General features: G+C 35.9%; 2 pseudogenes; one reads left to right on the top strand and one right to left on the bottom strand.

The window, feature by feature from the left end:
- Positions 1–5592: 5592 nt before the first annotated feature.
- Positions 5593–6975, bottom strand: LOC109028567 (matrin-3-like; annotated as a pseudogene).
- A 229-nt stretch (positions 6976–7204) lies between these two features.
- Positions 7205–9034, top strand: LOC101137277 (matrin-3-like; annotated as a pseudogene).
- Positions 9035–25919: the final 16885 nt, after the last annotated feature.

Genomic DNA, 25919 nt, shown 5'->3' with positions numbered 1-25919 from the left:
TCCCAGGTTGACCTCAGACTGATGTGCTGGCAGCAAGAATTTCAAGCCATTGTATCTTAGCTTGCTGGGCTCCATGGGGGTGGGACCTGCTGAGCCAGACCACTTGGCTCCCTGGCTTCAGTCCCCTTTCCAGGGGAGTGAATGGTTCTGTCTTGCTGGCATTCCAGGTGCCACTGGGGTATGAAAACAAACAAACAAATAAACAAACTCCTGCAGCTAGCTCAGTGTCTGACCAAACGTCTGCCCAGTTTTGTGCTTGAAACCCAGGGCCCTGGTAGTGTAGGCACCAGAGGGAATCTCCTGGACTGCTGGTTGTGAAGACCATGGGAAAAGTCCAGTATCTGTGTTGGAGTGCACTGTTCCTCCCAGTACAGTCTCTCATGGCTTCCCTTGTCTAGGGGAGGGAAATCTCCCTACCCCTTGTGATTCCTGGGTGAGGTGACACCCCACTGTACTTTGACTCCCCCTCCATAGGCTGCATCCATTATCCAGCCAGTCCCAAAGAGATGATTTGGGTACCTTAGTTGTAAATGCAGAAATCACCTGCCTTCTGCATCAGTCTCTCTGGGAGCTGCAGACCCGAGCTGTTCCTATTAGGCCAGCCCATTGGGTACATTGTTGAAGTATAACTTTTCTGATCAAACACAATCATTTGTAAATACAAGTCCTATATCATAAAACTGAATAAATAGGAGATTTAGAAATTATAGATTTCAAAAAATAATAATGAGTCTTTTAGATAGATCAAATCAAAGAGAGGAAAACAATTTGGGAAAAATCATGATAGAAGTATAGTATTTGAAATAATTTCAAAAAATCAAATTCATGATAAAAATTTTAAACTATTAATTGGATATGAATATAAGTACATATAATTAAATTAACATTTTAATAAATATGAAAATTAACTTCTATAAGTTGAGTTAAAAGCTGGCTTGCCCCTTCTGTAATGTGAGGATCTAGTGAGAAGATACTCATGTGTGAACCAGGAAGCACGCCCTCACCAAACACCAAACCTGCTGAAACCTTGTTCTTGGACTCCCTAGCCTCAAGAACTATGAGATGTAAGTTTCTGTTTATAAGCCACCCAGTCTGTGGTATTTTTGCTATAGCAGTCCACATGGACGAAGACACTCTATCCAGATACAGGGTTCCAAGAATGCCTAGGAAATAGGTATGAAATTTTATTATCACAGGGGCTTATGCTAACCAGCTTCAAAACGACTCCCAGTAATTCTTGCTTGCTTTTTGGTATCCAATACATTCACACATTCCACTCCACTTATATGTGGGCCAGACCTAGTGACTTGCTTTTAAAAATAAAATATGACAAAAGTGTCACTTCACTTCTGAAACATGTCTATAAAACTGTACCTCTGTTTGCTCACACTTTCTATATCATACTGTTTGTATGGTGAGATCCACATCACAAGGAACTTAGGGTGGCCTCTGGTCAACAGCCAGTGAGGAATTGTGTCCTTAATTACAATAACCCTTGAGGAATAACAACCATATGAGCAAGCTTACTGTGCCTTTTAATGAGATCATAGCCCAGCCAACGTTATATTTGTATCCTTGGGAGAAACCTTAAAACAGAGTACCCAGCTAAATCATGTCTGGATTCCTAACCATTGAAATTGGGAGATAATAAATGGATTTTTTAAGCCTTTATGTTTTGGGTACATTTGTTATGCCAAAGTAGATAACAAAAACAATGCTCCTTTAACTTTGGTTTCTCCATTAAACCCAGGAAAATCTATAACAAAAGCATAGGTCTGAAGCTGAGACTGAGTTTAAAATCTGGAGGAACATATTTCAGTAGATCCCATTCTTCTCTTTTGGTATAATTCAGTATATATTTTTTCTTAGGCTGAAGCTTCATACAAAATTAGGTTATGTTATTTACCAGTGTCTAGTGGTCTTAGATACAGAACTAGCGAATGTCAAAGAGACTCATTCAGTACATGCTTTCTCTAAATTCTAAACAGGCTATCAGCTTTTGTCATACCATGATGATTCATTTGCTCTCTGGTTAAAACAAACAGGTTATTTCTAAAGAACCATTAACTCTTTACTATATATGGAATACAGATAGCTCTAACTGTTTCTATTTTTAAAATAATAATTCGATGGAATAAATTATGTGTTTGAATTTCTAATATTGAGAGGCTATCCCTTCTAGAAAATCTCAGTTTGACCATGAAATACTCATCTACTTAACTCAATTAAACTCAAAAATATACAATTGTTTATAAGGAGATCTGTTCTCACTATGATGAAAAGCATTTGACATGCAAAAATAGTCCAAACAACTTCAGTAAAGTAAAATATTTTTAAATTAAGTACTTGTATATTTTATACTCACCATAATCCTTAAATTGCTAAGAACTTTTAAGTAAAGTGGGAGTGGTGACTTACACCTTAATCCCAGCACTTTGGGAGGCCAAGGCCGGCGGATTGCTTGAGCCCAGGAGTCTCAATCTGGCTGAGATCAGATCTAGCTCAATCTCAGTCCAAGATCAGTCTGAGCTATATGGCCAAACCACATCTCCACCAAAAATCCACAAATTTAGGTGGGCATGTTATCACGTGTTTAGGAGTTGGAGGCTGCAGTGAGCCCTGATCTTGCCACCCCACTCCAGCCTGAGTTACAGAGCAAGACCCCGACTCAAAAGAAGTAAATAAAATAAAGAAGTTATAAGTGGATTTGAGACTTACATTTTTATTGAGATTTTTGTGTACTTTTTAATACCTATTAGACTATTTATGTAGTTGAAAGTAATTCAGCAGCTGGAGCATCTGCTGATTTCTCCAATGAGTAAGGAAAGATATGAAACTGTATTTTTGAAGGTAGTCATAGGAGAAAAATACAGCATTATTGAAAGTACTCTATTGAGTTCAACATAGTGATATAGATGGAAAAGTGGATGGATGAGTGGACAGAAGGCTAGAGACAGATAAATAAAAAGATATAAAAAACAGAGGGGTGTATTTTACATAATCTCCTGTATCATTTATTCTTCCTTCCCACAGGATTTCTCTTCTGACTGAATTTTCATTTCATGCATGTACATCTTTAATGATTTTTCTTAGAGAAAGTATGTAAATAGTTATATTCTGGGTCCTGGTATGTTCAAATTGTTTTCCTTTTATTTGGATGTTTTCATTTTTATATATCTTGGCTGAGGTATAATTTACATACCATAAAATTCACTCATTGAAAATCAATGACTTTTAGCAAATTTATAGATTTACAAAATAATCTCCATAATCCAGTTTTAGAAGATTTACATCACACAAAAATTTCATTTCTGTGCCTTCGTAGCCAGTTCCTGTTTCTATCCTCAACCAGATGCAACCCCTAATCTGCTTTTTGTTTACATAAATCTGCCTTTCTGGACATTTTATAGAAATGTATCATATGAGAGTCCTTTGCACCTGGCCTCTTTCACTTAATGTTTCTGAGATTCATTCATATAACATAATGTATGCATAATTTATTCTTTTTATTGCCTAATAATACACCATCGTTAAGTTATGCCATGTTTTGTTCATCCACTTACCAGTTAATGAAAATTTGGATAATGCCCTGTTTGGAGCTGTAAGAAACAGTACTATTTTGGATACCGTGATGGTTAATACTAAGTGTCAACTTGATTGGATCAAAAGATGCAAAGTACTGTTCCTAGGTTTGTCTGTGAGATATTTCCAAAGAGATTAACATTTGAGTCAGTGGACTGAGAGAGGCAGACTCATCCTGAATTTGGATGGGCACCATCTAATCAGCTGTCAGCATGGCTAGAATAAAGCAAGCAGGAGAAGATGGAATAGCAGACTTGCTGAGTCTTCTGGCTTTCATATTTCTCCCATCAAATGCCTCCTGCCCTCAAACATCAGACCCCTAGTTCTTCAGCTTTTGGGCTCTTGTACTTACACCAACAGGGGCTCTCGGTCCTTTGGCCACAGACTGAAGGCTGCACTGTTGGCTTCGGTACTTATGAGGTTTTGGGATTCAGTCTAAGCCACTACAGGCTTCCTTGCTCCTCAACTTACAAGCAGCCTATCATGGGACTTTACCTTGTGGTCGTGTGAGTCAATCCTCCTTAATAAACTCCCTTTTATATACATATACATCTTATTAGTTCTGTCCCTCTAGAGAACCCTGACTACTACAAACACTGACATGCAAGAATGTTCTATGGACATATATTTTTATTTCTCTTGTGGAAATACCAAAAATGGAATAAAGGGGCATTTACTAAGGGTTATATGGTATATTTATGTTTAATTTTTTTGGACCAATGTGAAACTCTTTTCAAGATGATTGAATCACTGAATATTCCTAAAAGGAGAGTGAAGGTTGTAGTTTCTCCACATTATTTGCACTTATTATAATTTGTCTTTTGTATTAAACATATGAGAACAGATATCTTGTGTCTCATTCTCATGGGTATATAATGCTAGCTCATTAAAGTTCGAATTTGCATTTTCTTAATGATTAATGATTTTGAGCATCTTCTCATGTACTTATTAAAACGGAGATATCTTCTCCAGTGAACTGTTCATGTCCTTTGCCTTTTTATTTATTTATTTATTTATTTATTTATTTATTTATTTATTCATTTTTTTTGAGACGGAGTCTCGCTCTTTCGCCCAGGCTGGAGTGCAGTGGCGTGATCTCGGCTCACTGCAACCTCCGCCTCCCCGGTTCACGCCATTCTCCTGCCTCAGCCTCCCGAGTAGATGGGACTACAGGCACCCGCCACTGCACCCAGCTAATTTTTTGTATTTTTAGTAGAGACGGGGTTTCACCATGTTAGCCAGGATGGCCTCGATCTCCTGACCTCGTGATCCGCCCGCCTGGGCCTCCCAAAATGCTGGGATTACATGCATGAGCCACCGCTCCCGGCCATCCTTTCCCCTTTTAAAAATTGGATTCTTTGTCTCACAGGTTTCTGAAATACTGTTAATTTTTCTTAATGTATATTATCTTCTTCTTTTTTTTGGTTAACATTCCAAACATGTATAACCAATGAAGATGGCCTAAGGTTTTCTTTTTACTGGTATTCACTTCAGTAACTTGAAACCACAGATGTAAGCAGTATATAACCAGAAAGTTACAAGCAAACACAAATTATACATGCAAATTTCTGTTCACAAAGGTCACATGTGCAGGTACATGAATTAGAAGCACGCATCTAGGATTATGGCCAAACTGTTTTCAAAATGCAGAAATGTAAAATTACATCTTGAAAATATGAAGAGATGGTCTACACACTTCAAAAATCAAATGTTGCTTATACCAGAGATGTGTGACAATTACAGGATTCAAGTGACAAGCAATAAGATCTCAAAAATTAATACTGGTCAAAGAGAACGGGAATATTTTTACATTTCACTGAAAATACATTGACTACTAGAATACGAAATCTAGCAGGAACTCAGGGGTAAGATTACAAATTCTAAAGCCAATTACTTAATATTTCTTATTACCTAAACAACAGAATTAACATTAACAGAAAACTGCACCTGCATTTGCATTGCCAATCTCACATTAATGAAGTTCCCCAAAAATGAAATGCAACCAAAACAGGTTCAAACTCCAAATGAAAGTCTGCAAGGCTCAGATTAAACCATGGAATGTTTCAGATGAAAGTAATGAAAATACTATTGGTTTTGTTATTTATTGAATGGAATAAAATGTTGACATTTCTTTGAAACTTAGAACTACTACATTTCATTTTTCCAAATGGTTCTACATTTTTTTCTTAGTGGTGCAAGTTGTCTTAAGTAGCTTAGGAAGTCAATCTCTACAAATTACTTATGTCTGTTGCCATTCTGATAAAACAAAAACTATTCATTAACTTAACCATATGTGTATTTTTTTTGCTATAACACTTAACACATGAACAGACATCTATTATTTCTCCACTAAAACAAAAGAGTACAATAGTTTTCTTCTAACTATCAGTATTGTATTTAAGAAAGGTTAACATTAAAAACAAAGAACCATTATTTTCTTTGAAATCTTTAAATCTTCTTGCACATCTTAAGTTTCCTTCTGTCTGCGTTTGTCTGCCAATTTATTCAGAAATTTCTTTAATTTCTGATAATGAGGAAGGCTGATACAATGAGTATTCTTTGCAACTTCTTCATTTGTATAAGAGTGATCACAGCTTACAGTAAAACCCTGTTTTAGGTATCACATAGTCTATACCAACAGAAACATTGGGCTGATATGGTCCAATTCTATACTCATCTGGGATTGTATAGTCCTCCTTGTTCTCATCTCTTTGACCATCTGCGTTTTCAGTTGTATCTTTGTTGGGATCATCAGCATCCTCAGCAGATTCAGCACCTGGTTCCGTGTTTTCCTCATTTTTAATTCCATTTTCCAATGCTGCTTCGTTTTCTTGATTAACTTCCTCGATCTTGTCCACTTTAATTTCAACCAAACCATCATCATTTCTGTCACCAGATTTAAATGCCTTGCCCGATTTACGAAGTTCCTGAAGTTCCAAATCTTCCTCATCACCAACCTCATCTAGAGTGACAAAACCTTCCATACTCCCTGGGAAACGACGCTTTTTAAGCTTTTTCTTTGCTGCTGCTGAAGCACTTGCATCGTTTTTCACAGTATCTGAAGGTTCCTTTTCTCCATCGGAAGCCACATCACCTAAATTAGCAAGATCAGTCTCGTCTCCCACTGAACTACCACTTTCTAGCAGTGCTGCTGTTGCTGCTTCTTCATCTACAAGTAACTCATCTTCAGATTCAAGAAGCATATTCGGTTCCTTCTCTGGTCATCCTTTGTGTCTTTCTCACCATCTTCACCGGACTTCTCTTCTTGTTCTTTATCTTCGGTTGAACTTTCAGTCTTCTGGGAACCATCTTGGATTTCTTGTCACTTGGAGATTCTTTGCTGTCTGGAGTGTTCTTGGGCTGCAGCCGCTGCTGCCACCTCTCACCAGCGCCGTTGCTGCGGGGGATTGTGGGAGCTTCCGCGATCTGCTCGCTGGGAGAGAGAGTTGTCTGCTGGTTCTCAGCTTGAAGAAGATTCTGCAGTCCTTATTGATCTTTTTTCTTGGCGTTAACATTTTTTGAAGCAAAGTTTACCTGGCTTTCTAGTTTGAATTTTCTTTTTGGCCGTCTTTAAAATTTTTTTTTTTTTTAATGTATAAAATAGACAAGAGCTAGTTCTGCAATGTCCAAGTCATTCCAGCAGTCATCTCTCAGTAGGGACTAACAGGGTCATGGGTGTGACCTGTCTGCAGCAGGCATAGGCCTTTCTGCTGCTGTTACCCAGTCTTTAAGTATGCCAGCATCTCTTAGGAAGGATGAACCAGGGTACTGCACGCCTTGCTAGTTGAATGAATCTTGGAACGAATTCTTCATTGAATCAAAAAGGAGCTCATAGTGCACGGTCTTCTGCTAGTACATCTTCCCATAATTTACACTCTATATTTAACATTGGAAGTAGAGGTCCACTCCCTTTATCTTCTCAACACTGTGGAGATGCAGACCAGGCCAGTAACATTTTGGCCAGCTTTGGTTTGTCTGCTAGAGACTTAGATGAACTGAGTCATTATCCAGAGGACAAGATGACTCCTGAGAATTTGCCCCAAATCCTTCTACAGCTTAAAAGGAGGAGAACTGAAGAAGGCCCTACCTTGAATTATGGTAGAGATGACAGATCTGCTGCATGGGAGCCACCATACAGAGTACCTAGGGATGATTCGGAAGAAAAAAAGGCACTTTAGAAGAGATAGTTTTGATGATCATGGTCCTAGTCTCAACCTGGTGCTTGATTATGATCATGGAAGTCATTCTCGAGAATCTGGTTATTATGACAGAACGGATTATGAAGATAACAGATTACGAGATGGAAAAAAGTTGTAGGGATGATTCTTTTTTTGGTGAGACCTCACGTAACTATCATAAATTTGACAGTGAGTATGAAAGAATGGGACGTGGTCATGGTCATGACCCTTTACAAGAGACATCTCTCTTTGAGAAAAAGAGGGGTGCTCCTCCAAGTAGCAATATTGAAGACTTTCATGGACTCTTACTGAAAGGTTATACCCATCTGTGCTCTATATGTGATTTGCCAGTTCATTCTAATGAGGAGTTGAGTCAACATATCAATAGAGCAAGCCACAGTCGTCGATGCCAGCTTCTTCTTGAAATCTACCCAGAATGGGATCCTGACAATGATACAGAACACACAATGGGTGATCCATTCATATCTCAGCAGTCTACAAACCCAGCACCAGGAATTCTGGGATCTCCACCTCCCTCGTTTCATCTTGGAGGACCAGCAATTGGACCAAGAGGAAATCTGGGTGCTGGAAATGGAAACCTGCAAAGAACTAGACACATACAAAATGGCAGAGTGGAAACGAGCAGAGTTGTTCACATCATGGATTTTCAGTGAGGGAAAAACTTGAGATACCAGCTATTACAGCTGGTAGAACCATTTGGAGTCATTTCAAATCATCTGATTCTAAATAAAATTAATGAGGCATTTATTGAAAGGGCAACCACAGAGGATGCTCAGGCTGCAGGGGATTATTATACAACCACACCAGTGTTAGTATTAGGCAAGCCAGTGAGAGTTCATTTATCCCAGAAGTATAAAAGAATAAAGAAACCTGAAGGAAAGCCAGATCAGAAGTTTGATTGAAGGCAAGAGCTTGGATGTGTGATACATCGCAGCAATTTGCCCCATTCTGCCTATTCTGATAGTGCTGTTCTCAAGCTTGCTGAGCCTTATGGGAAAATAAAGAATTACATATTAATGAGGATGAAAAGTCAGGCTTTTATTGAGATGGAGACAAGAGAAGATACAGTGGCAATGGTTGACCATTGTTTGAAAAAAGCCCTTTAGTTTCAGGGGAGATGTGTGAAGGTAGACCTGTCTAAGAAATATAAAAATCTAGTACTGAGGATTCCAAACAGAGGCATTGATTTACTGAAAAAAGATAATATATATTATATTCTCTATGTCCTTCAGATTTCTATCTCTGTATCTTAAAGTATATGGATGCCTTCTTCTGCCATTTCAAATCTTCTATTGAAAACCTCTGGAAAATATTTTATTTCAGTCTTTTTACTTTTCAACTCCAGAATTTCCATTTGTTTCTCTTAGTGTTTATTTTCTTTACGGGCATTCTGTTTATGTTGAATCATTGTGATCATTTTTTTTAATTCTTTGAAGATGGTTTTCATTATTTTTTGAACGTATTTATAACAGCTGCTTTAAAAGTCTGCTAGTTTTAATATCAAACACTTTCTATTGGCTGCATTTTACTGGTGTGTGTGTCATATATTCTGTTGTCTCTTAACTTTTCATGGAAAAATTGTCATTTTAGATACTATATTTTTAGTGAATTCTAAGTTTTCTTCCAAAGGTTGTTTTGTTGCTCTTTTTTGTTGTTGTTATTGTTTAGCACCTTGCCTGGATTAAATCTGAGCAATCTCATGACATTTGTTCACAGATATTTCTAAACAATTTTTGGAATTTAAATCTAAATTTTTAAGTCTGAGTCCCTAGGGATCGCGTCTGTGTTTATATAGCTTAGTGTTCATGTCATCATTAGGCAAAAGTTGTGCTTATACATCTTGAGTCTAAAGGCTACCACCCTTACCGGTGGTCATGTGTGAGTGTGTGTGTGTGTTGAAATAATGCATTCAAGGTGTTTCACAAGTATGTCTCACTCTCACTTTAGCTGGCCATCTTGCATCTTTTCTGAAGTTGGGCACATTCCCAGTTAGCCAGGAATGTATGGATAAATGAGGCCCACTGTAGTTTCTCCCACAAACGCGCAGCCTTCCAGCCAACCATAGGAATGTGTGGTGTGTTTATTATAACCTCTTACAGTTATTCATTTCCTGGATCTTTCTTTTAAATTTTTGGCTAATCTGTCAAAATTTAAATCTGGTCTATTGTTTCTCATACATAATCACAAGCTCTGGCTAATGGATCTGCTGGCCTTTGTCATTCACTCTCTCTAAACTCGCTTATGTTACTGTCAATCTCACAAAATATATTCCTCTCTGAATCTGGAGATCCAGGGTCACAATGGGCTCTCTTTAGTGATGGGGTGTTTTGTTTTTCATGACTGGTCTCTGGTAGAATAACTGAGTCACTGAGGCTGAGTTAAGGGAATGAAGGAAGGCTCAGATAAGAATGCCATAGTCTCACATTATTTTGCACAAAGGTTTAGTAGTTTTCATGTGTAAACCTTTTTAAATTTGTTGTATGTCTTTGTATATCTTTACCAGAGCTCTGATATATATATTTTTATATATGTTTTATATAAAATATATATAAAATATATATTTTATAAGCTTATATATATATATATTTTAAATGTATCTAGTTTGATCATTGCTTTTAGGGAAGATTTGATGATATCCTCATCCCATCCTGCCATAAAACCCATTGAAATGTCTTTCTTTGCTCCTTTCAACAGACGTATGTTATTTCTGATGAGTGCAAGATTCTGACATTACAGTTTTGTTTTCCTCCTCTCACATATCTATAGATTGTATTTTACCATTTTTTACATTGTGTCATTAGTGATAGATTCAATGATTGTATGATTCTTTTTTTTCTTTTAAAAATCTCTAAATTTCCCCTCTGAAACTTTGTAGTATATATTCATTGTGCCTGGAGTTTAGCAGCTTCACTAAAGTTCAACTGATGGAATCTTTTTTATATATATTTGAAACTCAAGAGAATTTGCCTCTCCCTCTAATGATCACATTCAGCAAATGTTCTATTTGGGTTTCTTTTGAAGAGATCCAATGATATCTGCCTGGATTCAGTTTCAAGAAAAGAAAGACAGGTTATATATTTTGTATGGCCATTTATTTTAGCCTGCTGCTAAGAGATACAAGGGCACCCACTCTCTGACAAAAATATCTTAGAAAACTTGCTGTTTCAGAATTGCAATTGTGATTCCCTCAATATGCTGAAATTTACTTTCTCCAAGGAGAAAGTTGGAAAAAAGAGGAGTTTAAATTATATACTGAGGCCATATTTTTTTTCATCCATTAAATGTAAAGAATCTGATCATTTTTAATATTTGATATAGTATTGTCAAAAGTCCAAATAATTTGAGACATTAGAGTTGAAAGACAGTGATAGCATATCATACTGCAAACTATACACCATATAGGAAACACATTTAAAATATTAAGTTTTGAGCCCAGAATTTTCTTTGAACCTCTCTCTTTTGTGTACCATAACATTTGCAAGTTATTCTATATGCTGACTTTTTTCAAAAACCTTTTATCAGAAGCAACCATATTCTGACCTAGGTGATTTATTCGTTGTTTCTTATATCCCTCTCCCACCCCCAATTAGATTTGCTATCAAATTGTTGCCCACATATTTACAGAATCCTATACACACATATATCTACTAAGAATCCAAGATTATATGCCAAACACAGTGTTTTAAAGTTATTGATCAAAATATTTAATTATTTGCTTTCTGTCCCTGAAAAAGAAATTATGGCAGGCTTGTTAGTGTCTCTACTTGCAGGAGGATTTTACTTCCCTATGCTCTTGGACCTAGGAGTGGTCAGATGATAACTTTTTGGCCACTTCAGAGCTGATGTTTTAAGAACTCATTGGTTTTCTGTGTTTCTTTTTCCTCAACACCAACAATATTCTAGATATGAGCTGCTCTGCCTATTACAGATATGGAATTAAGGCAATGTGGTATAGAGCAAAAGCTGACCCACAATGAACATTTAACTTAAATGACACACATTAGTTTTTATAAGCAGATGACAATTGGGAGCAGTTTATGATCAAAGCAAAATTTAGCTTATTCTGATCAACGTACCTTTAAAAAATACAGTTTTCTCATACTTCTTTTGGAAGGTCAAATAAAAATTCACATAAAATGTTTTCATTTTTTATTATATTCTCTGCAAAACTAATGATAAGAGAAGGCAGCTATGGTAAAGAAAACAATCTGCCTTTCTTATGTATATTGCCATTACTATTGAAATATTTCACCTCTGTGTTATTGAATTTTCTTCAGTTCTCATGAACTGCATTCCCAGACAAACTACAAATCACACACCAAGGATTTTATCTGTGTGTGCTTATTTAGTAGACTTACCATTACTCAGCTTTAATGAGACCTAGTCAGGCCCATAACCCTGCTGATTTCCACAGATATAAGTAAATCCAAAGTCCCAGACACTAGGCTACCCAATTACAAACTATGAAACCCAGATATTAGAGGCACAGTGAGAATTGGTTGAGCAAATGAAAGAAAATGAAATAAATATTAACAACTTGGGAGCTGCCAAGTAAATTATTTGGCCAAGCATTGCTCTAGGCCAGAACCAAAGAAAAATTTCTGTAAAGAGCCGAACAGAAAATATTTTAAGCTTTGCAAGCAATATGATAACCGCTGTTGTAGTGTGAAATCAGCTGCAGACCTACAATTGATATGAGTGAGACTGTGTTCAAATAACATTTTATTTACAAAATTAATTTAATATTTCTTAAATTGAATATTAACATTTTACTATATGAGGTATATTCCAAACTATACCATTTTTGAAACCTGTATATTTGTTGATATGAAGAAGCTTACATTTTGACTTGTTTAATTTGGCTAAAATAATTTATTTTATGATTATTCACAAAAATACTATAATAAATATTTTATTTATTCAGAATTAAATTAGCAATTTTCTGATAGGCAATTTGAGTTCAACAGTGAAAATTAAAGTCAACCTCAAATATATCTGTCACTACTAAAGGTAAACTCTTAATCCGAGAAGTTGTTTTTTTTTAACAATGTAAATATGCATAGACATGGAAATCTGAATAATACCCAAAAATGTTTTGATTATAGAATAAGTTATTAGCCATGAGAAGTAATATTTGTTGCATGTAATAGCATACTTTCATTACAATTATAATCTAAGTAAAGTTGTATTATAATAAAAAGTATAGCAATATAAAATAAATACATTAATTATTGATTACATTTAAATAGTTAATCTCTTCAGTGACATATTTTATGCTTATTATTAACTACAAGCTACTTTAAATTGCATGTAATTAATATGCATTGAAGGTCTACTAAATTACTTTTTGTTTTTCTTATATACCACAATTGTATATTTTAGGCCCTTATTTATCTTTTGATGTTTTATTTTCAATTTTTAAAAGCCAATAATAATTTATAATAATAATTATAGTAAGAAATTATGTGCCTGTAATTCCAGCACTTTGGGAGGCCAAAGCTGGTGGATTGTTTGAAGTCAGGGATTCAAGACCCACCTGACCAACATGGTGAAAACACATTTCTACTACAAATACAACAAAATTAGCCAGGCATGGTGGTGGGTGCCTGTAATCCCAGCTACTTGGGAGGCTGAGGCAGAAGAATCACTTGAACCCAGGAGGCAGAGGCTGCAGTGAGCTGAGATCATATCACTGCACTTCAGCCGGGGTGACAGAAGGAGATCTCAGTCTCAAAATAAAATAAAATAAAATAAAATAAAATAAAGAAAGAAAAAAATTATATATTAACTTGAAAGCAATATTAAATGTTCCTTTATCTTTTTTGTCTAAGTTTTGTTTTAACTTCCAGGGCACATGTGCAGGATGTGCAGGTTTATAACGTAGGTAAACATGTGCCATGGTAGTTTTCTGCAAAGATCAACTCATTCCCTATGTATTAAGCCCAGCATCCATTAGCTATTCTTCCTGATGGTCTCCCTCCCTCCTCCAGCTTCCTCTAACAGGCCCCAGTGTACGTTGCTCCCCACCATGTATCCATATATTTTAATCATTCAGCTCACACTTACAAATGAGAACATGCAGTGCTTGGTTTTCTGTTCCTGCATTAGTTTGCTGAGGATAATGACTTCCAGCTCCATTCATGTCCCTGCAAAAGATATGAACTCATTCTTTTTTTATGGCTGTATAGCATTCCATGGTGTATATATACCACATTTTCTTTTTCCACTCTTTTGGGTTGTTACAGAAACACCAGAGATCAATTTCTATGTTTATGCAAAAACAACTGTTTATGGGACTCTTGGGCTGGTTTCAGTCCCCCCTTTCTATTTATCAATTCCTCAATCATGAGGAATCCAGTTATCAATCCTTCTGGCTACTTCACATTGAGGAGGGGTGTTGTCAGAAGCTCCATACCATGGTTGACCATGTAGCCACCCAGGAATCGAAGGTTAATCTAATATAGAGTTTTCTTCTGACATACAATATTTCTCTCTTCAGTCCACCACTTCCACCAAAGACAAAGCAAAGAAGGACCAATCTACTTGAAAAATTAGCTTTAGTCCCATATACTTGGCTTGATTACCCACAAAAAATGTGACAAGAATCATTGTCCATATAGACTCTCTCTAATTGGCTTTACTGAAACATCTCAAAGGTCATTTTGGTCAGAGCCCTGAGAAAATAACCAGTTCCTTCAAATGTGTTGCTTTACAAAAGAAAACTTGTGGTTATTAACTGTATGCAAACAAACACAATACCATGAATTAAGAAGTTTCACAAATAGTTTACAAATTCTGGAGAAATTGGGCAAAGAAAGAGAAACATGACTCAAATTATGTTTACGAAACTATACATGATACACTTAAAGTATGTTCCAAGGCTATAAATAGCCTAAAAGAAAAAGATTCTCCAGATTTTGAAAAACAAAACAAAAGGAATCAGCAATATTTCAAATAAGAAAAGCCATAAAAAATTATTTCTGTCCTCCATTAGCTTAGCCCATGCAATCAACTCTTGTTCTGCTTCATATTGGGTTAGCACTCTTCACAAATACATCAGCCTTTCAATTAGTGTCCTGAACGTTTTCTCTCTAATCAAATGGAAAAGTCTCCAAAGTTATCAGAAACCTGCATTTAAGAGTAATTTTCATGAACTCTTCCAAGGAAGCAGGCCTTGGACTGTAGCTGATTATAAGTCACTTTTTTTGAGAAAGATCAAAGCAAACCATCAATTGTGGATGACAAAAGTCTTAGGACAGCCATAGTTAAAGACACAGTTGACAAGAAAATGTGTTTTTTCTGCTGCATACAACAATTTAATATAATCATAATTATTACTGACAACATAAATATCAAAACATATCAAAATTTTAGTAATCTCATACAATCCTGGAACACACATTAACAACACATCTATAAGGAAGCTAAGCACCACCTCAGGTTTGACAATGCATCCTGCCTAATACTAACATAACAAACAAGTCTAATAAGACTAATATGTCTGTCTCTGGCTTCAGAGAAACTAATATCCAAAAAAGTTATTTAAAGTACAAAAAGACTGAAATTAGATCTTAAAAGTTTGCTGTTGGAAAGTGTCAAGTTTTAAGATATTTGATGACACAAAATAGGATCACAAGTCATTATAAAATAGTCATTCATTAGCCAAAATGATAAAACAAAAATGTTTACTCTTTAATAGAGAGCAAACACAGTTTCCCAAACAATAAGACCTAATACTTAAGCAGCCTGAGGCCAACTAAATCTCTCTTCCCCCTCCATTTTCTCCCTGCAGTTTACTCAAAGGTAAACACATAATTTTATCTGTTAATATTATACTTTGTTAAAAAGAGAAAACTAAAGCTTACCTTTGTATTATGTATTGCTAGTATTAAAGCAATTTCAATATAACCTTATAAACAAATCTAATTTTAATCAGTTTGACCACAAAGTAAGATTTCCATAAATTTTTAGAAATTTTTCCAATTTTTTATTAAAAAGTGGATTAATGCTCCAAGAAAGCCTTGTTATGCCAATACCTGGGCCCAGAGGTTGGCCTTGCATCAGTGTGTTTTTTATTTTAATGTTTAATTTATAGAAAAACTCTGAACTAATCTTAACTCTCAAAATCAACCCTTACAATATCACTCACCCACCTCTTCCCCATCAGTCCCTGGTCCTAGAGGAATTGAATAGTTTTAATTTATGGCCCTGTGTCTCACAAAAGCAGTTCATTTTGATTGTTTCTTTCTCTCAGATCCAATGATGATGCTTCAACTGATGTCAATGCTCAAAATTCAGCAGGAGTCAGTGACTTTTTCAGACCCAGAAGTCAAAGCCCTGTAACTTAACAGCACAAAATTAGTTAATAAGGTATTTTAACTACTGAAAGTCCTATCATTTCCTCTGACATGTTACAAATCAAAACACTGTTATTTGGTGTTTAGGAGTTCGCACCTGCAGAACTTCAAACTACTGTATAAAAGTAGTTAGGTTATTCACTGCATACATCTAATTACTAGCATTATAGTAACAGGACTGTGACCAAAAGCATAAAAAATGTCATAGATCCCATGCCAAGCATATCAAAGTAAGACAACTTACTTTTCTCTCCATCATCAAAACCTGATAAGTGAAATAAGAATAAATTATCTCCTTTCACTTAAATACTATACAACAAAACAATAAAAAAGTAAGAAAAAAAACCAAAGTAATTTCTTTTCAGCTATTTAAAAAGAGCATTATTGCATATTTCCGAGATTGGTTTCTAGATACAGTACTGACAATGGATTTGCTAACTTTTTCCACCAAAATCTTCAAACCAGTGCAATACTTGCACATTTTTTGTTTTTGAGTACAAACTTGAAGGCTCATAAGTAATAAAATGGTTGGGATCAAAATTCATTAGAAAGTCTCACATTTTTATTACTACTTAATTCAAGTGAATGTTACTTAATTTTAATAATGGTCAACACAACTAAATAAGTTTGAGAGAAACTTCAATCAATATAATTTTCTAAATGACAAGGCCAGTCTCCTGAACATTAAAACTTTGCACCCATATCACAGATTTTCTTGATTATCTACAGGAAAATATCTGAAATTTACTCAAGCTATTAATTGAATTGAATTGCCTAGGAAATAAACATCATTTAAACATTTTTGTTCTCATCTACTTTTTCAAATAATAAATAATGTACTATTTCTGTTCAGAACTTATTTTAAAAGTCTTTTATGTATTTGTAGTTGTTGCTATTGTTGTTGTTGGCCAGTAAGCTTAAAGCTCTCATAGCTCTCTAAATAATCAGAAGCAAACAAAACCAGCCAAATTCCAAATGGCTGGTGTGCTCCATCAATTCCTGCAGGCCCAACAAACGTAGCCTAGGAATTTTAGATGAATAGAATAAATGGACTGGGCTTGGTGGCTCATGCCTCTAATTCCAGTAGTTTGGTAGGCTGAGGCAGGTGGATCACCTGAGATCAGAAGTTTGAGACCATCCTGGCCAACATGGTGAAAACCCATCTGTACTACGAATACAAAATTAGCTGGCTGTTGTGGCAGGCACCTGTAACCCCAGCTACTCAGGAATCTCTGGCAGGTGAATCACTTCAACCCAGGAGACAGAGGTTGCAGTCACCCAAGATCGGGCTATTGTATTCCAGCCTTGGTGACAGAGTGAGATTCTGTTTCAAAAAATAAATAAATAAATAAATAAAGTAAATGATGACTTGCTAGAAATCCACAGGAAACAAAATAACTATTCACAGAACCAAATAAAATTCTTCCACTAGAAAATAAAAATCATCAATGGTTTTATATTTTTGCATACACAAGCCATAAACCCAAAGAAGAAAAAAACAGCAACCAAATGAAAATCAGAAGCAAAAAAAAAAAAAACAGGAAACTAACCCTAAATGTTTCCAACTCAGTCTACCTTGGGGGCCACTTTTAGAGCCTAAAAGTCACATGATTAATATTTTATTCCTGATACACAATTCAGTGTCCTTAAGTCCACCAATATTACCACACATCCTATGCAATCAAGAAGTTCACTTTAGGCACATGACCAGTAATTACTCCAGTGCTAGAACTATCCATGAAAAACAGCAAACATAATATGTAGTAATGCAAACATGTATGTGAGATTTGGCTCCACACTAAATCTGGCTTCATGCTTAGTTATATTAAAGAATAATTGCTAAACTGCTAGTACATTTCCTTATAATATTTCATATTTTAACTTAATCAAGACTAAGAGCTTTAACTATGAAAAGTTTAATTAGACAAATTTCTCCAATTGTCTATCAGATTTTAAATAAGATTTTGTTATCTAAACTTTTTCAACTTTCTATTTTCTCCATATGTGCATAAAGATAGGTACACAGAGAAACAGGAAAAACTACATATGACTTACACAGACTATCCACAACATGTCTGGGCTTTCCATTCAGTCCCAGATTTTTTCCTTCTTCTTTAAATAACTAGTCATTTTATCCTAGGTCAAAAAATTAACCATACAATGTCTTTTATCATACAAAATTATCTTTTTTTATAAATTTTCTCACCAAAAATGCATTTTCATATACATTACTTTCCTCACATCTCTCTCCCCTACTTACTAGTTCCTTACTACTATGTTTCATAAATAACCTTTTAAAGTCTATAATTTAAATTAACTTTAATATAACTTCTGAATTAGATAACATAATTCTTTGTCCCACTAATAACACATCTTTAGGTATATTTTATATATATAGTTATATATTAACTATAATTTTTATCCTTGGTAACCTTAAATTTTAGTGAAAACCAAGGAAGTAGGATTTAGTGAAAACCAAGAAAGCAAGAAATCCTAAGCTGCCTATCAGGTATTAGCATTTTATGAATGCAAAGAATTCCACATTTTTTAGAACATGTTTCTAACCTTTTCTGAATTAGAAATGATGTAACCATTTAATAAAAATATTTTAAATTACACAAAAACTTCACCTACAGCACTTATACATTCATATTTTAAGAGTTTGTCTAGAATATTTATGTGTTTTCTTGTTATCCAGTTTATATTCTGTGAAAATTAAGGTTTACTACCTGGACATTTTCACCAATGAAATTCTTTCACCAGAATATTCAGCTGTTTTCATTAAACCAATAATATTAAATCAGTCTTACTTATCAAAAAATTGACACAAAAATTGTTTTGTTGTGGCTAGATTTATGATTCTGTAACTTTCTGTGACAAGCCCTGATATCTCAAAATATCTAGCAAAGACAAATAGAAAACCCAGACAAAAATGTATGCTGACAATTCTGAGGGTATTTCATTTTTATTTTATCAATAATCTTAAAGCCAGGTTGCTTATTAAAGGTTTACTTAAGTCATGTGAACATGAAAAATGCTTGGACTTTTTTACTTAATTTATGAGTGCTCTTTTATTTGTAAGCCGATTTGGTAGACATAACATGTGTGTTAACTAACATTGATTGGTTAAAAACCCCAATCAACATCCAAAATATATATAGATGCAAAAATACGTAACATAAATTTAGAAAATTGAATACCATAATAAAGAAATGCAAAATGCATTATAACAAAGTGAGGTTAACACCAGATATTAAGATCAGTTTAATATTAAAGAATCAATGTAATTTATTATATGTATAAATATATGACCAATCCAGAGATAGCAACCATGCAGTATTTGAGCAGTTTACTGTAAAAAAAAACCTGTTAACTACAACAGGAGTTGAAATTATTATAAGTTGGTTAGTAAGAAGTAAGCATATCTCCAAAAATTATTGAAGTAACAGACATCGTAGGCATTTCCCATAGGATTGAGCTATAGGAGAGCCTTCGCCTGCAGTTCAAAGATATAAGACTGAAGATATATCTTGGAGATGGCAAGACTATTGCTTACTGAATGACAGAGCAGTCACTGTGGAGATGCACTGCAGAAATTTCCTGAAAATCATTCCTCTAGAATTTGCCATATGTTGTCGAAAAGCCCTTCATGTGGAGGTTTCTAATGCAGACACTCTGCTGCAGTCTAAAAAATGAAAATGTAAAGAATAAAGAAAATAATGATTCATATATACAAATAAATACATATACGTAATGAGAAACATAGAAAACATCCAAAGTTACCAGTCTTGATTTCTGTAATTGTTCTCAAGGCCTTAATTGATATCTATAGCTTCATTCAAACTACCATTTCAGTATTTCCCTGCCCTTGAGTTCACCTCCTCTGGTCAAGATTCTTTTCTGTATTGACCTAAATCTTCATTCTCAGAAAGTCTGAAATCCTCAGTATGTGTTTTTTGTTTGTTTGTTTGTTTGTTTGTGTTTTTTTTTTTCTGATTTCTGAGATTTTCTATCAACATTTACAATTGGGCATGGATATACTTGGAAAGTGCCCCAGAGAATCTGCTGGGATGTACATATAGTCTACTTTGACTTCATTATGTAGAAGCAATACTTTTTCACTTAAAAGTTAAGGTGAATCACTCCATCCTGTAGATTAATCCTCCTTTTTTTCCATTAGTTTAATGGCATAGGTAGTCCCAAAAGTCCAGGAGGTAGTCTCCTCTTTCAATTTAGCGAAACCATTAATTGAGTTTCTTTCTAGATTCATACCACTTTGAGAATGAATGTCTCCAAAGAAACTGAGCTCAAACATACTATGCAGGAAACAATTATTCTGCAATTGGGTAGATTTTTAGGTATATTATGATTCCTATCATAGAGCCACTCCCATTTCCGCATTTATTTTTTTCAGACTCAAGGATTCTGGCTATGTGGAAAAGCATACTATATAAAGAATTTTGATTTAAAACATATTGTATCCTGAAGTACCTTTTATCCTTTTAGGCATCTCTCTCAACTGGTGTCAAAATGAGTCTTCAATATGCCAGTGTATCTTTCAATTAGGCCAGCTTCTTCAGGTGATGAAATGTGTGGTAAAACAAATGCATTACATGAGTATAAGTTTATTTTTGCACTTTACTTTCTCTGAAATGAATTCCTGATCATGCCTAATGTGAGAAATGACTCAAAGCTAAGGTATGTTGATCATCTGAGGTTCCATGGTTGGGCTTTCATTCTCTACCAAGACCCAGTAGCAAGTCAGAGTCTGTTTCTCAGAAGGAGAATAGTATCATCTGCTAAACGTGGCACAGATTTTATTCAAAATCCTGGATATTTTCTCTGCAATTTTTCTATTTATGCTCACCAGAGACTCATATAGCATTCCTATATGCTGCATACATTATAAATATTAATAAATCTGTTGAATTACAAGGCCCAAGTATTAGAATGCCTTATACTACAGACTGAATCTGAATTTGCTGTGGAGTCGTCTTCTTTTGCTCTCGTACCCACTTATAAATGGCTATCTTGTGTACAATTCTGTAGATGAGCCAAAGCAGCACACTAAAAGGTAGTATACAATACTTGAAAAATCCAAAATAGACTACTAAGTATTGTGCACTTTGCTCATAGTACATAACGAGAGGTATGATAACTTGCCTTTCTCTTTGGAGAAGCTATCTTGACATGCTCCAGAGCATTGAAATAACAAAACCTACACTGGGAAGGCAGGTTTATGAAATTGTGTTGGGTACATTTTCCACCTACTTTTTCATAAAATGTGCTTGTGGCTTCCTCCTTATCAGGTTTAATAAGTAGAATGTCATTAGCTTAGTAGACTACTTAGATGTTTTTTGAATTGTCAAGATGATCAGTCTCCTTATTGACTATATTATGACATGGAAAAGAATTGGCAAAGCCCTGAAACAACATTCTAGAACTACACTGTTGGACCTGTCAGGTAAAAGCAAACCACTTGCAGATTAGCATGGAGAATAAGGAATTAGTCAGATCTATAGCTTCATACCGAGTGACAGAGATTGTGATAAACTATATACAGTCTCCCTAAGATGACCATGTCTTAATGTCAGAACCTATGAATATGTTACCTTACATGGCAAAAGAGACATTGTACATTCATTAAATTAAGGACCTTCACAATGGAAGATTATCCTGAATTATCCAGAGACTCCCAATATAAACACAAAGGTATTTGTATGAGGGAGGAAGAAGGGTCAGAATCATAAAGAAAAGATGTGCTGTCAGATGTAGAGTTCAGTCAGGAGAGAAGCTTCAACACTGCTGGCTTTGAAGATGGAAAGAGACCACAAACCAAGAAGTATAGGTGACCACTAAAAGCTGAAAAACTGATGAAACAAATTCTCCACTAAAATTTACAGAAAAGGCCTGAGCATTTCAAATACTTTGATTTTAGCTTATTAAGGCTTATTTTGGATTTATGACGGCCAGAACTGTAAGATGATACATGAGGTTTTCAGTCACAAAGTTTTTGGTAATTTTAAAGCACAAGAAAATTAAACAGTGGTTATGGTGATTTGTCCCAGTAAAAATATCAAAACTACAAATGAAAATTGAGTAATAAATTCAGGTCAATTGCCCTACCTACCTAAGCCTTTATATCTCCTACTCTGAATTATGCCACAGATGATATGGCAGTTCAGTCTCATTAACTATAGTCTCCAGCTGAGTCCAAGTTTCAGTCAACCAAACAATTTGTGAATGGAGATACATCTACCTGCATAAGCTAACATACCCCAGAATCTCTAGTAAATTCACTAGTGACTATAGAAAAAAAAGATCAAAATATGAATTATTACTCCATGGCTGAGATAGAACATCCAAGAAATAGCACCCCCTTCCCCAAAGACACATATGGACCTTACAAAATATCCTTGGAGAGTACACAGCTGTGACTCACTGAAGGGCAGAGAAATGGCTATGGTGGACTTGCCAGAAAAATGTTCTCCAAGGTGTGGTGAAAGTAATTCATGGGGGTGTGTCTCACCAGGGGCAGTTTTCTACAAAGCCAGCCAAAAGTGGTACCAGAAGAGAGCAGCTGGTTACTAAATGCCGGTGGCCTCCATGCATAGCAGAAGGCAGGCAGTGGTGAAGCTGTGGGCACTACATGAGCCTAGTGCCAGGAAAAGCCAGGTACAGTGCAGGAACATACCAAATGAACGCAAAAACAGCAGAAGACAAAGCTTTATATTCTGCAGTGTTGCTTCACCACTCCTTATTGACAAAGATTCAGTGTAAAATGTTAACAGAAAAATATTTAGAATGGTTGATTTGTTCTCACAGAGCAGATAAAAAGGGGAAATTTCTACATTAGAGATAATAAATCAATAAGTGGCATAGCATTGAAAACATCTAAAAATGAAAGACCACGGGACCATCTCAATATGTGCAGTTTATCCAAATTCAGTTTTAAATGTTTTTTAAATATGAACTATTGTGTGCTGAGTGAAAAGCCTTTAAAATGATATATTCTAGATTTCTATCAGTTTCATTTATTAAACACGTTATGTCCACTCCTACTATGATCTTAAAATAAAAATATTGCCAAAAGATTGTCATTCGTTTTCTTAGCCATGCTATTGAACTCACAGCATTTAAAAATTCATAATGATATTTCTTTCATTTGTTCTGCTATTTCTAGCTGTAAACTCAATTTTAAACTGGAAAATATGCTTACAATAAGTGTTACAAAATTGCACTTGCAGATATTCTGACACATTTTTCATAAATAAAAATAAGCATATTTCAAGTAGAATTCCAAAATATAGAAAAATGATTGAATTTGATCATAGGGGAAATCTCCTTTGACTAGAAAGAAACTAATCACATATTCAGAGAAAAAATTTACATATTTTAGATACTTATGTATAAAACAGGATGGCACATCCTAAAGTAACTCAGAAGACAACAGCTGTAGAAGACATAGCATATATGTTGGCCCACAAAATATACATAGTTTTTTGCCATATTTTATTTATTTGGGAAATAACTACACTTTGAAAAATGCAGAGTTAAGTTTTTCCTAGTGGTAGGCAGAATTTTTACAATAAGTAATTTAATCCGTGTAATTTGATTATGTTAAATTTCAACAAAAAGACTTTCTGAGAAATGTACTCATGGCCCAGAGTATCATTTAAGTATCATTCTATTATTTCATATACAAGTAATAAATATGAACAACTGCTGAAATGGCTACAAAAAAGGACTTTCAGAAGACTAGTTTAAGGGATGGTCTGATGTTTAAACAGACACTATGGGATTATAGTGTAAAAAACACTGAATTATTACTTTGCAAAACTATATGGTCTTTGTAAATAATTTACAAAAAAAAAATGGGTGACTCAGATTATTAACATTATTTTAATAGGCCTTTCTTGCATTGCTATAAAGAAATACCCGACAGTGAGTAATTTATTTTAAAAGAGAGATTTAATTGGCTCATGGTTCTGGCATCAGGTTGTAGGGAGGCCTCAGGAAGCTTACAATCAAGTTGGAAGACAAAGCAGGAGCAGGCACTTCATATAGAGGAAGCATGAGCAAGCAAAAGAGAGAGAAAAAGAGAGAGAATGGGTGGGGAGGTGCCACACATTTTTAAACCACCAAATCTTGTGTGAGCTAGGAGTAAGAGCTCACTTATCACCAAGCGGATGGCCCAAGCCATTCCTGAGAGATTCACCCCCATGATCCAATTACTTCGACGTGATAAGGTCGGGGGCAAAGAAATTCTGGGCAGAAAAGAATGGGTCCCTGACAAAACCCTACCCTCAAGACAAAATACCTGATACCATGGCCCAAAGTGAAAAATTCTGTCCTTGTTTTTCTGCATGAATGTTGCCTTTTCTTAAACTACCCATGGCCCATCCCGTCCCCCATCCTGTGCCTACAAAGACCCTACCCTCAGCCAGAAGAAAGGAGAGAATCCGCAGGATGTCAGAGACTACGGCTGGATGTTGAAGAGAAGCAGTTTGACTTTAGAGGGACAGTTTGACAGTGTAACTTTGGCGAAGAGTCTGGCTGGAGATGGCTGAACTCCAAAGGAAAATTACCTACCCACCCAATCACCTTTTTAGATCCTCTTCCTGCTGAGAGCCACTTTCATCGGCAACAACATCCTCTGCATTTACCATCCTTCAATTTGTTCATGTGACCTCATTGTTCCTGGATGCTTGAGAACCACAAGTCTGGATACAAATTGCTGTCACACTGGCCCTTTGCTCTCACCGGCCAAGGGCAGCTGCCTCATGTGAAAGGGCGAAGGGCCCACTGAGCTGTTAGCACTTAAGCCCTCCGCAAACAGCGGAGCTAAAAGAGCACTGTAACATGTGCCCTGGGGCTTCAGAAGTCTCCGGCACCCTGCCTGGATGCTACCATAGGGCCTGCATGGAGTTCACGCTTGCCAGTGCCAAAAAGCACTAGCTCCAGCTACTGCAACCACTCCCCTGTGTGCTCCCTCCTGTGAGGTGTGTAATGCAGCAGGTCTGAGTGAGTGGAGTTTGATCCCACCAGCACTGAAGTGTCTGAGTGATTCCAGAGCTCACGCACTCCAGTTTCCAGCTCATTCACTCATGTACTCACTCCCATGAGGCGTTGAGAGCGCGGCAGGCTGAGTAACTGAGGCACCCTTGTTGCAAGTCCCATGAAGGGGTCAGGGAAATATCCTGCTTCATAAGGGAGCTCATCTGGAATTTGTAAGAAGGGTGAGTAAATGTGGATCCGCTGAATCAGTCTCTTCACTTTTTTTCAAGACTTCTTTTCCCTCAGACTTTCCCCTGAGCTGTGCCATTTGCAGAGGACAGGTTGCAACCCTGCCACCTATCTCTTTCTTTGGGTAGAAAGAATTTTGGCTCTGTTTCCCTACACAGAGGTCTAGCCATTGTGTGGGACCAGAATAAAGTCCTGGGGCAACTAAAAGCATTTGGATGTGGCCAGTCCTTGGTGTTGATAGAAGGCCCCTAGACTACCCCAGTCCCTGACTGCCCATTAGAGTGTCAGCCATGACCCCCAGACTTTTCTATGATATCTTTCCCTTTCTTCTTTCACAGTTTGAAATGGCTTCTGTTTCTTGTCTTATAATGATAAGGGGTTTGCTACAAACTGAAGAAATGTTACTAATTAGAATGAGTGTTTGGCCCAGCCACCAGATATGCAATTCAGAACAATAAGATTTTCGTTTGTCCTTAGAGGTAGGACCATCACTCCAATCCCGATAGCTGCAAGCATGTGTGGTGCACAGCAGCTT

The sequence above is a fragment of the Gorilla gorilla genome, chromosome 1, assembly GCF_029281585.2.
Source record: "Gorilla gorilla gorilla isolate KB3781 chromosome 1, NHGRI_mGorGor1-v2.1_pri, whole genome shotgun sequence".
NCBI classification, from domain to species: Eukaryota; Metazoa; Chordata; class Mammalia; order Primates; family Hominidae; genus Gorilla; species Gorilla gorilla.
This window is presented reverse-complemented; position numbering and strand designations above follow the sequence as displayed.